Genomic DNA, 11,375 nt, shown 5'->3' on the forward strand with positions numbered 1-11,375 from the left:
TGCCACAGACACACTGACTGGAACATAAGGACACAGCACACACCACAAACCACACAGGGACCCAGGACATCCATAGCTGCAATAAACATGAGACAGGGGAATGTCTAGTAAACATGCACCCAACACCACCAGACATGTAACACCAACTAGACATACAAACACCCTGAACATAACCCACTCCATACACATAGGGACAGGAAGGGAAGGAGACACCTGGATGACATAGAACATCTATGACCACAAGGGTGGCCCTCACTGGACAGATGGAATATGAAGACCAGGAGGATAACTCCAGCATACACCATGGCTGGAGTACCCCCCAGCTTGAGGCATCCAGCAGAGGCTAAATAGCCCAAGCAGCCACACCCACACACACATAAACCCAGTGTTAACAAAACACTAGGAAGGGAGTTAACCCTTCCAACACCAGACAAGGGAAAGAAGCCACTTAAAGGGGAAGTGCACACACAAGCATAGAAAGCTACACGTTGCCGCAGGCAACAACATGCATGGCAACCATGTCACGGCAATCACCCAGAAGGCCGAGACACTGCCACCGCATGCACACACAGCAACACGTTGCCGCGGGCAACCGCAAGTGTAGCAACAGTGTCATAGCGCACACCATAGGCTGTGACACGTATATTGCTGTCTCCGGAATCCGTTTTGCTGTGGCTCCCCAATGATACATGGTGCCCAAGCAAGAGGGATCTCGCGACACAACTAATACAGGCAGCTAGGCTGCTTATCCCCCTCAAATGGCTGGACAATGAATCCCCGACACTGGAGATGTGGATTGATAAGGTTGACCAAGTCTACAGACTCGAGGAATTAGTGAGCTGGGAACTACGGAAACATCAGGGATTTGTAAAGTTCTGGGATCCCTGGAGAAAATATAGGAACCGGGGTTCGCAAGCTTAAGACTGCACATTCCTATACATACCCCAATTACATACTAGTTCTATGCCTCATATAGACTTTAAAACATCCGCGTCTTTAGCCTCTCTCAGGAGAAACTGATAAACCCAATGGGTGGAATTTTTCTGCAACCCTCCCTCCCCTTTCTTTTTTCCTGGCCTTCCTCTCCCAGCCTCTCCCCTTCCCTCCCTTCCCTCTCTTTCTGTACATGTTCTCTGTATGCTCTTTATTTTCATTTTTATCGGTACATTCCCGTATAATTCTATACTGTGATGCTGATGACAGATGCCATAGTTAGCTACTCATTTCTATTAGCTAACAATTCTGATCTAATTATGTAACTCGACTGTAAAACGATTGTCATCGGCTATTGTCCATCTAGGACTGTATTGATCTATCTTCTACTCTCAATAAAAAGAAATTTGAAAGAAAGAAAATACGTTCGTGTGAAAGAGGCTTTAAAAGCAGAGAGATTCAAATTTAGAAAACAGTGAATTTTTTTAAATTTTCGTTAACTTTTGGATTTTTTTATAAATAAAAGGTAATACATATTGACTCAAATTTACCATTAACATGAAGTACAATGTGTCACGAGAAAACAATCTCAGAATGGCTTATATAAGTAAAAGCGTTCCAAGGTTATTACCACATAAATTGACACACGTCAGATTTGCAAAATTAGGCCTGGTCAGGAAGGGGGCAAATGGCCCGGTCTGGAAGTGGCATTAGGGCTCATGCACACGACCATATGTATTTTGCAGTCTGCAAAAGATAAATCCTCAAAATATACGGATGATATTCGTGTGCTTTCCGTATTTTGTGGAATAGAACAGCTGGCCGCTGATAGAACAGTACTATCCTTGATCGTAATGCGGACAACAATATTTTTTTGCGGAATGGAAATGCGGACATACGGAAACGGAATGCACACGGAGTAACTTCCGCCAAAAAAAACGGAACCAACACGGAAAGAATGCATTCCGGAACTGTAAGGGTTACATAGCATCATAAATCAATATAATGCTATGCAACCCCGGCAGTGCTGTCACACTCTGCGAGTCCAATGCATAGAACTCGCTCCTGTGAAAGGCCCAAACTAGATTGTGTTCTTAAATGGTGCTTAACTTTTTTTTTTTTCATATTTTTAATTATATAGGTGAAAAATGTTCACTCTGTGTTATAGTTTATTAAGGGAAAGATCCGCAATTTGTGGCCCGGCCGGCAGCACATTCGTTTGCATGAGCTCGTACTGTCAGTCAAAACCAGGTGTAGGTCAAACAGAACAGGTGCAGATCTTTCCACTATACCTGATCTCTGAGTAGGCTTGTGGTTGTTTTTCAGTACGACAGGTTCATATTCACTTAAACTGTTCTAATTTATTTGTGCGTGAAAAAAGTCACAACTTTGCGGAGAAAAGTCGCATTTCTCCAGAAAACTGCAACTTTTAATGCACTTCACCACTGAAAATAGATAAAGAAAAGTACACCAGCCCTGCCATGTCATAGAAATTAGACAGTTTTTGGGACAAATTCAGGCGCAAAATAAGGCGCCCCTACATAAATAGGTCAGAAAACAGTCGCAAATGTTAGAAAACTTCTGAATTACTCTAAAAAAAATTGATAAAAAAAGGTAGCAATTTTAGTAGTAAATGTGACTAATAAAAATTAGTGTCTAAAATAGCATTTTTTTAGACTAGAAACAGGCACAAACTCTATAATAAATGTGCTCCACTATAAGTACCGTATAGACACAATTTAAGGGGTTAAAATGCAGGAGAAGACGGGATTATCTGTCCATGGTCATTTGGTTTTAGATTTCAGAATTTTAGTCTATAAAATTTACTTACCAAAACAAGTCTTTAAGTACATGATGACATAGGTGACTGATGTAGTAGAGATTAAAGCCTCCTGCACACGGCCGTTGCCGGCCGTGGCCGTATTGCAGCCCGCATACAGCGTGTCCGCAATACACGGGCACCAGACGTGTGCACCCCGCACCACGGATGCGGACCCATTCAAGTAATCCGGAGCTATGGTGCGGAACTTGTTCTATTTTTTTTACGGTGTGGACGGATCACGGACCAATTCAAGTTGAATGGGTCTGGATCCGTCGTCGCTGCCGCAAGGATGGGGCCCGTGCATTGGGGACTGCAAAGTGCGGTTCCCAATGCACGGAACAGCTGCACGAGGCAAAATAGAGATAATGAAGCCTCGTAGTCTCATCGTGACCAGTGATACAATTAGCTGTGATCCTGATTTCATGCACTTCTCAATGCAGGATGAAAACAATTACCATTAATGGTATCTGCCTCATCTACCCTGGCTTTTCATGATGTAACCGTCAGCCTTGTACACATAGGCGCTCACCTCAGCGTTACCTCCAGTGTGTACAGCGTCCATATGTACTGATAATATAATATACTCTGTAGATATTAGTGGAAAAGTCTTAAAGATATTTCTGCTGCAATGTAAAACCTATCCCAGAGTCCGGCCAGTCTGGTTACAGAAGGATCATTACACGGTCATTTTATACATTTCTAGGTAGAAAGCTCAATATCCAGAGGGCTCTGCACAAGGCTCCCCTGTGTGGACCCACAATACATACAAGAAGTCTAATTATCCGATGGAGACTAAATCTATGAGGAATATTTATTTCTAAGTTCTTTGGCATAAATGTCTCAAAGTGATGAAATCAGATGATGAAATCAATGTGGAAAAATATTGTATTCATATCCATACTTTTAGGGTTAGGAAAAAACTTTTTTTACAAAAAAAATACATGCCCAACAATATGATCAACATTCACCAAAGAGCGTGTCCCAGGATTGGCCTCAGGGCCTCTGTCAGCAAGATCAACCCTATTTAGGGTACTTTCACACTAGCAGTTTTCTTTTCCGGCACTGAGTTCCGTCAAAAGGGCTTAATGCCGGAAAATAACTGATCAGTTATATCCCCATGCATTCTGAATGGAGAGCAATACGTTCAGGATGCATCAGGATGTCTTCAGTTCAGTCGTTTTGACTGATCGGTAGAGTTGAGCGAACACCTGGATGTTCGGGTTCGAGAAGTTCGGCCGAACTTCCCGGAAATGTTCGGATTCGGGATCCGAACTCGACCCAAACTTCGCCTCGAACCCGAACCCCATTGAAGTCAATGGGGACCCGAACTTTTCGGCACTAAAAAGGCTGCAAGGAAAGCCCAGGAAAGAGCTAGAGGGCTGCAAAAGGCAGCAAAATGTAGGTAAATCCCCTGCAAACAAATGTGGATAGAGAAATGAATTAAAATTAAAATAAAATAAATAAAAGTTAACCAATATCAATTGGAGAGAAGTCCCATAGCAGAGAATCTGGCTTCATGTCCGCAGAGAATCAGTCTTCATGTCATAGCAGAGAATCAGGCTTCACGTCACCCAACACTGGAACAGTCCACTGTCATATATTTAGGCCCCGGCACCCAGACAGAGGAGAGAGGTCCCATAGCAGAGAATCAGGCTTCATGTCATAGCAGAGAATCAGGCTTCATGTCACCCACCACTGGAACAGGCCACTGTCACATATTTAGGCCCCGGCACCCAGACAGAGGAGAGAGGTCCCATAGCAGAGATTCAAGATTCATGTCATAGCAGAGAATCATGCTTCATGTCACCCAACACTGGAACAGGCCACTGTCAGATATTTTTAGGCCCCGTCACCCAGACAGAGGAGAGAGATCCTATAGCAGAGAATCAGGCTTCATGTCATAGCAGAGAATCATACTTCATGTCACCCAACACTGGAACAGGCCACTGTCAGATATTTTTAGGCCCCGTCACCCAGACAGAGGAGAGAGGTCCCATAGCAGAGAATCAGGCTTCATGTCATAGCAGAGAATCATGCTTCATGTCACCCAACACTGGAACAGGCCACTGTCAGATATGTTTAGGCCCCGTCACCCAGACAGAGGAGAGAGGTCCCATAGCAGAGAATCAGGCTTCATGTCATAGCAGAGAATCATGCTTCATGTGACCCAACACTGGAACAGGCCACTGTCAGATATTTTTAGGCCCCGGCACCCAGACAGAGGAGAGAGGTCCCATAGCAGAGAATCAGGCTTCATGTCATAGCAGAGAATCAGGCTTCATGTCACCCACCACTGGAACAGGCCATTGTCAGATATTTTTAGGCCCCGGCAACCAAACAGAGGAGAGAGGTCCCATAGCAGAGAATCAGGCTTCATGTCCTAGCAGAGAATCATACTTCATGTCACCCAACACTGGAACAGGCCACTGTCAGATATTTTTAGGCCCCATCACCCAGACAGAGGAGAGAGGTCCCATAGCAGAGAATCAGGCTTCATGTCATAGCAGAGAATCATGCTTCATGTCACCCAACACTGGAACAGGCCACTGTCAGATATGTTTAGGCCCCGTCACCCAGACAGAGGAGAGAGGTCCCATAGCAGAGAATCAGGCTTCATGTCATAGCAGAGAATCATGCTTCATGTGACCCAACACTGGAACAGGCCACTGTCAGATATTTTTAGGCCCCGGCACCCAGACAGAGGAGAGAGGTCCCATAGCAGAGAATCAGGCTTCATGTCATAGCAGAGAATCAGGCTTCATGTCACCCACCACTGGAACAGGCCATTGTCAGATATTTTTAGGCCCCGGCAACCAAACAGAGGAGAGAGGTCCCATAGCAGAGAATCAGGCTTCATGTCATAGCAGAGAATCATGCTTCATGTCACCCAACACTGGAACAGGCCACTGTCAGATATTTTTAGGCCCCGGCACCCAGACAGAGGAGAGAGGTCCATTGCAGAGAATCATGCTTCATGTCACCCACCACTGTAACAGGCCACTGTCAGATATTTAGGCCCCGGCACCCAGACAGAGGAGAATGGTCCCATTGCAGAGAATCAGGCTTCATGTCACCCCTCACTGGAACAGGCCACTGTCAGATATTTAGGCCCCGGCACCCAGACGGAGGAGAGGTTCATTCAACTTTGGGTTGCCCCGGAATATAATGGTAAAATTAAAAAAAGAGGATTGAATGAAGTGCCCTGGAGTACAAGAATATATTGTTAAGGGGATGTAGTTATAAATGTCTAATCTGCACAAGGGATGGACAGGTCCTGTGGGATCCATGCCTGGTTCATTTTTATGAATGTCAGTTTGTCCACATTGGCTGTGGACAGGCGGCTGCGTTTGTCTGTAATGACGCCCCCTGCCGTGCTGAATACACGTTCAGACAAAACGCTGGCCGCCGGGCAGGCCAGCACCTCCAAGGCATAAAAGGCTAGCTCTGGCCACGTGGACAATTTGGAGACCCAGAAGTTGAATGGGCCGAACCATCAGTCAGTACGTGGAGGGGTGTGCACACGTACTGTTCCACCATGTTAGTGAAATGCTGCCTCCTGCTAACACGTTCTGTATCAGGTGGTGGTGCAGTTAGCTGTGGCGTGGTGACAAAACTTTTCCACATCTCTGCCATGCTAACCCTGCCCTCAGAGGAGCTGGCCGTGACACAGCTGCGTTGGCGACCTCTTGCTCCTCCTCTGCCTTCGCCTTGGGCTTCCACTGGTTCCCCTGTGACATTTGGGAATGCTCTCAGTAGCACGTCTACCAAAGTGCGCTTGTACTTGCGCATCTTCCTATCACGCGCCAGTGCAGGAAGTAAGGTGGGCACATTGTCTTTGTACCGGGGATCCAGCAGGGTGGCAACCCAGTAGTCCGCACACGTTAAAATGTGGGCAACTCTGCTGTTGTTGCGCAGGCACTGCAGCATGTAGTCGCTCATGTGTGCCAGGCTGCCCAGAGGTAAGGACAAGCTGCCCTCTGTGGGAGGCGTATCGTCATCGTCCTGCGTTTCCCCCCAGCCACGCACCAGTGATGGGCCCGAGCTGCGTTGGGTGCTACCCAGCTGTGAACATGCTTCATCCTCATCCTCCTCCACCTCGCTCCTCAACCTCGTCCTCCTCGTCCTCCAGTAGTGGGCCCTGTCTGGCCACATTTGTACCTGGCCTCTGCTGTTGCAAAAAACCTCCCTCTGAGTCACTTCTAAGAGACTGGCCTGAAAGTGCTAAAAATGACCCCTCTTCCTCCTCCTCCTCCTCCTGGGCCACCTCCTCTTTCATCATCACCCTAAATGTTTTCTCAAGGAGACATAGAAGTGGTATTGTAACGCTGATAACGGTGTCATCGCCACTGGCCATGTTGGTGGAGTACTCGAAACAGCGCAACAGGGCACACAGGTCTCGCATGGAGGCCCAGTCATTGGTGGTGAATTGGTGCTGTTCCGCAGTGCGACTGACCCGTGCGTGCTGCAGCTGAAACTCCACTATGGCCTGCTGCTGCTCGCACAGTCTGTCCAGCATGTGCAAGGTGGAGTTCCACCTGGTGGGCACGTCGCATATGAGGCGGTGAGCGGGAAGGCCGAAGTTACGCTGTAGCGCAGACAGGCAAGCAGCGGCAGGATGTGAACGCCGGAAGCGCGCACAGATGGACCGCACTTTATGCAGCAGCTCTGACATGTCGGGGTAGTTGTGAATGAACTTCTGCACCACCAAATTCAGCACATGCGCCAGGCAAGGGATGTGCGTCAAACCGGCTAGTCCCAGAGCTGCGACGAGATTTCGCCCATTATCGCACACCACCAGGCCGGGCTTGAGGCTCATTGGCAGCAACCACTCGTCGGTCTGTTGTTCTATACCCCGCCACAACTCCTGCACGGTGTGGGGCCTGTCCCCCAATCATATGAGTGTCAGAATGCCCTGCTGATGTTTTCCCCGGGCTGTGCTGAAGTTGGGGGTGAAGGTGTGTGGCTGACTGGATGAGCAGGTGGAAGAAGAGGAGGAGGAAGCCAAGTAGGAGGAGGAGGCTACAGGAGGCAAAGAATGTTGCCCTGCGATCCTTGGCGGCAGAAGGACGTGTGCCAAACAGCTCTCCGCCTGGGGCCCAGCCGCCACTACATTTACCCAGTGTGCAGTTAGGGAGATATAGCGTCCCTGGCCATGCTTACTGGTCCACAGTGTGACTGACCTCCAAGGCTGCAGCTGAAACTCCACTATGGTCTGCTGCTGCTCGCACAGTCTGTCCAGCATGTGCAAGGTGGAGTTCCACCTGGTGGGCACGTCGCATATGAAGCAGTGAGCGGGAAGGCCGAAGTTACGCTGTAGCGCAGACAGGCGAGCAGCGGCAGGATGAGAACGCCAGAAGCGCGCACAGACGGCCCGCACTTTATGCAGCAGCTCTGACATATCGGGGTAGTTGTGAATGAACTTCTGCACCACCAAATTCAGCACATGCACCAGGCAAGGGATGTGCGTCAAACCGGCTAGTCCCAGAGCTGCAACGAGATTTCGCCCATTATCGCACACCACCAGGCCGGGCTTGAGGCTCACCGGCAGCAACCACTCGTCGGTCTGTTGTTCTATACCCCGCCACAACTCCTGTGCGGTGTGGGGCCTGTCCCCCAAACATATGTGTTTCAGAATGGCCTGCTGACGTTTACCCCGGGCTGTGCTGAAGTTGGTGGTGAAGGTGTGTGGCTGACTGGATGAGCAGGTGGAAGAAGAGGAGGAGGAAGCTGAGTAGGAGGAGGAGGAGACAGGAGGCAAAGAATGTTGCCCTGCGATCCTTGGCGGCGGAAGGACGTGCGCCAAACAGCTCTCCGCCTGGGGCCCAGCTGCCACTACATTTACCCAGTGTGCAGTTAGGGAGATATAGCGTCCCTGGCCGTGCTTACTGGTCCACGTATCTGTGGTTAGGTGGACCTTGCCACAGATGGCGTTGCGCAGTGCACACTTGATTTTATCGGATACTTGGTTGTGCAGGGAAGGCACGGCTCTCTTGGAGAAGTAGTGGCGGCTGGGAACAACATACTGTGGGACAGCAAGCGACATGAGCTGTTACAAGCTGCCTGTGTCCACCAGCCTGAATGACAGCATTTCATAGGCCAGTAGTTTAGAAATGTTGGCATTCAGGGCCAGGGATCGAGGGTGGCTAGATGGGAATTTACACTTTCTCTCAAATGTTTGTGAGATGGAGAGCTGAACGCTGCTGTGTGACATGGTTGAGATGCTTGGTGACGGAGGTGGTGGTGCTGGTGGTACATCCTCTGTTTGCTGGGCGGCAGGTGCCAATGTTCCTCCAGAGGCAGAGGAAGAGGCCGAGGCAGCAGCAGAAGAGGTAGCAGGGGGAGCCTGCTTGAGTTCCTTGTTTTTAAGTTGTTTACTACACTGCAGTTCATGCTTTGCATGCAGGTGCCTGGTCATACAGGTTGTGCTAAGGTTCAGAACGTTAATGCCTCGCTTCAGGCTGTGATGGAACAGCGTGCAAACCACTCGGGTCTTGTCATCAGCACATTGTTTGAAGAACTGCCACGCCAGGGAACTCCTTGAAGCTGCCTTTGGGGTGCTCGGTCCCAGATGGCGGTGGCCAGTAGCAGGTGGACTCTTGGCGGCGGGTGTTCTGCTTTTGCCCACTGCTCCCTCTTTTGCTACGCTGTTGGCTCGGTCTCACCACTGCCTCTTCCTCCGAACTCTAAAAGTCAGTGGCACGACCTTCATTCCATGTGGGGTCTAGGACCTCATCGTCCCCTGCACGTCTTCCACCCAGTCTTCCTCCCTGACCTCCTGTTCTGTCTGCACACTGCAGAAAGACGCAGCAGTTGGCACCTGTGTTTCATCATCAGAGACGTGCTGAGGTGGTATTCCCATGTTCTCATCATCAGGAAACATAAGTGGTTGTGCGTCAGTGCATTCTATGTCTTCCACCGCTGGGGAAGGGCTAGGTGGATGCCCTTGTGAAATCCTGCCAGCAGAGTCTTCAAACAGCATAAGAGACTGCTGCATAAGTTGAGGCTCAGACAGTTTCCCTGATATGCATGGGGGTGATGTGACAGACTGATGGGCTTGGTTTTCAGGCGCCATCTGTGCGCTTTCTGCAGAAGACTGGGTGGGAGATAATGTGAACGTGCTGGATCCACTGTCGGCCACCCAATTGACTAATGCCTGTACCTGCTCATGCCTTACCATCCTTAGAACGGCATTGGGCCCCACCAAATATCGCTGTAAATTCTGGCGTCTACTGGACCTGAGGTAGTTGGTACACTACGACGTGTGGCTGTGGCAGAACGGCCACGTCCTCTTCCAGCACCAGAGGGTCCACTAACACCACCACGACCATGTCCACGTCCGCGTCCCTTACTAGATGTTTTCCTCATTGTTGCCGTTCACAACAATAAAAAAAAAAATATTTGGCCCAATGTATTGAATTCAAATTCAGGCCTTTTTTTACAGGCACCTAACACTATCTGGCTATCTACTTAGGTACCGTATTACACTAATACAGGCACAGCAGTAACCACAGATTTAGCTGAATATAAATTGTAGGCCTAGTATTTAGGCGGTGGATGACAGGTATACGTTTACGGACAGAATTAGACTTGGAGATGCACGGTAGCGTTTGAAGTTATTGAGAATGACCCTATTCGCACCTTCAATCTAATATACCCTTTTATGGATAGATTTAAACTTGGCCTGATACAGCAGAAACCACTGATTTAGGGAATTGCTAAGTTGGGAATTGTATTTCAACCCAGAACAAAAACTGTGCTTTGACGGACACTAAATAACTTTACCAGCCACAGCAGTAAACACAGATTTAGCTGAATATAAATTGTAGGCCTATTATTTAGGCGCTGGATGACAGGTATACGTTTACGGACAGAATTAGACTTGGAGATGCACGATAGTGTTTGAAGTTATTGAGAATGACCCTATTCACACCTTCAATCTAATATACCCTTTTATGGATAGATTTAAACTTGGCCTGATACAGCAGAAACCACTGATTTAGGGAATTGCTAATTTGGGAATTGTATTTCAACCCAGAAAAAAATATATCCTTTGCCAGACAGCAGACAGTATTACAATTGGCTAGCCACAGCTGAAACACCAGATTTAGGGTACTGCTATTTTGGCAATTGTATTTCACCCCTCAATAAAATAGCAAGCACAGCCAAGCCCCTGATGTAGGATATAGCAAAAAAAAACACACACTATTGATGGTTAAAAATGGACTTGGTGGCAGCTTGTGCTGGCGCACCACAAGACACAAAATGGCCGCCGATCACCCCAGAAAAAAGTGACAGAAAAACGCTCTGGGCAGCCTTAAAACAGTGAGCAATTAAATAGCAGAGGTTGAATGATACACGGCTGTACATCGATCACTTCAGTAAGTAAATCACTGCCTAATCTGGCCCTAACAGCAGCGGCTGCATCCTATCCCTACACTGATCAGAGCAGAGTGACGTGCGGCGCTACGTGACTCCAGCTTAAATAGAGGCTGGGTCACATGCTGCACTGGCCAATCACAGTCATGTCAATAGTAGGCATGGCTGTGATGGCCTCTTTGGGCAAGTAGTATGACGCTTTCAAAAAGCGCCAAGATAGCGCCGAACACCGAACCCGAACCCA

This window comes from Bufo bufo, chromosome 1 (genome assembly GCF_905171765.1).
Source record: "Bufo bufo chromosome 1, aBufBuf1.1, whole genome shotgun sequence".
Taxonomy (NCBI): Eukaryota; Metazoa; Chordata; class Amphibia; order Anura; family Bufonidae; genus Bufo; species Bufo bufo.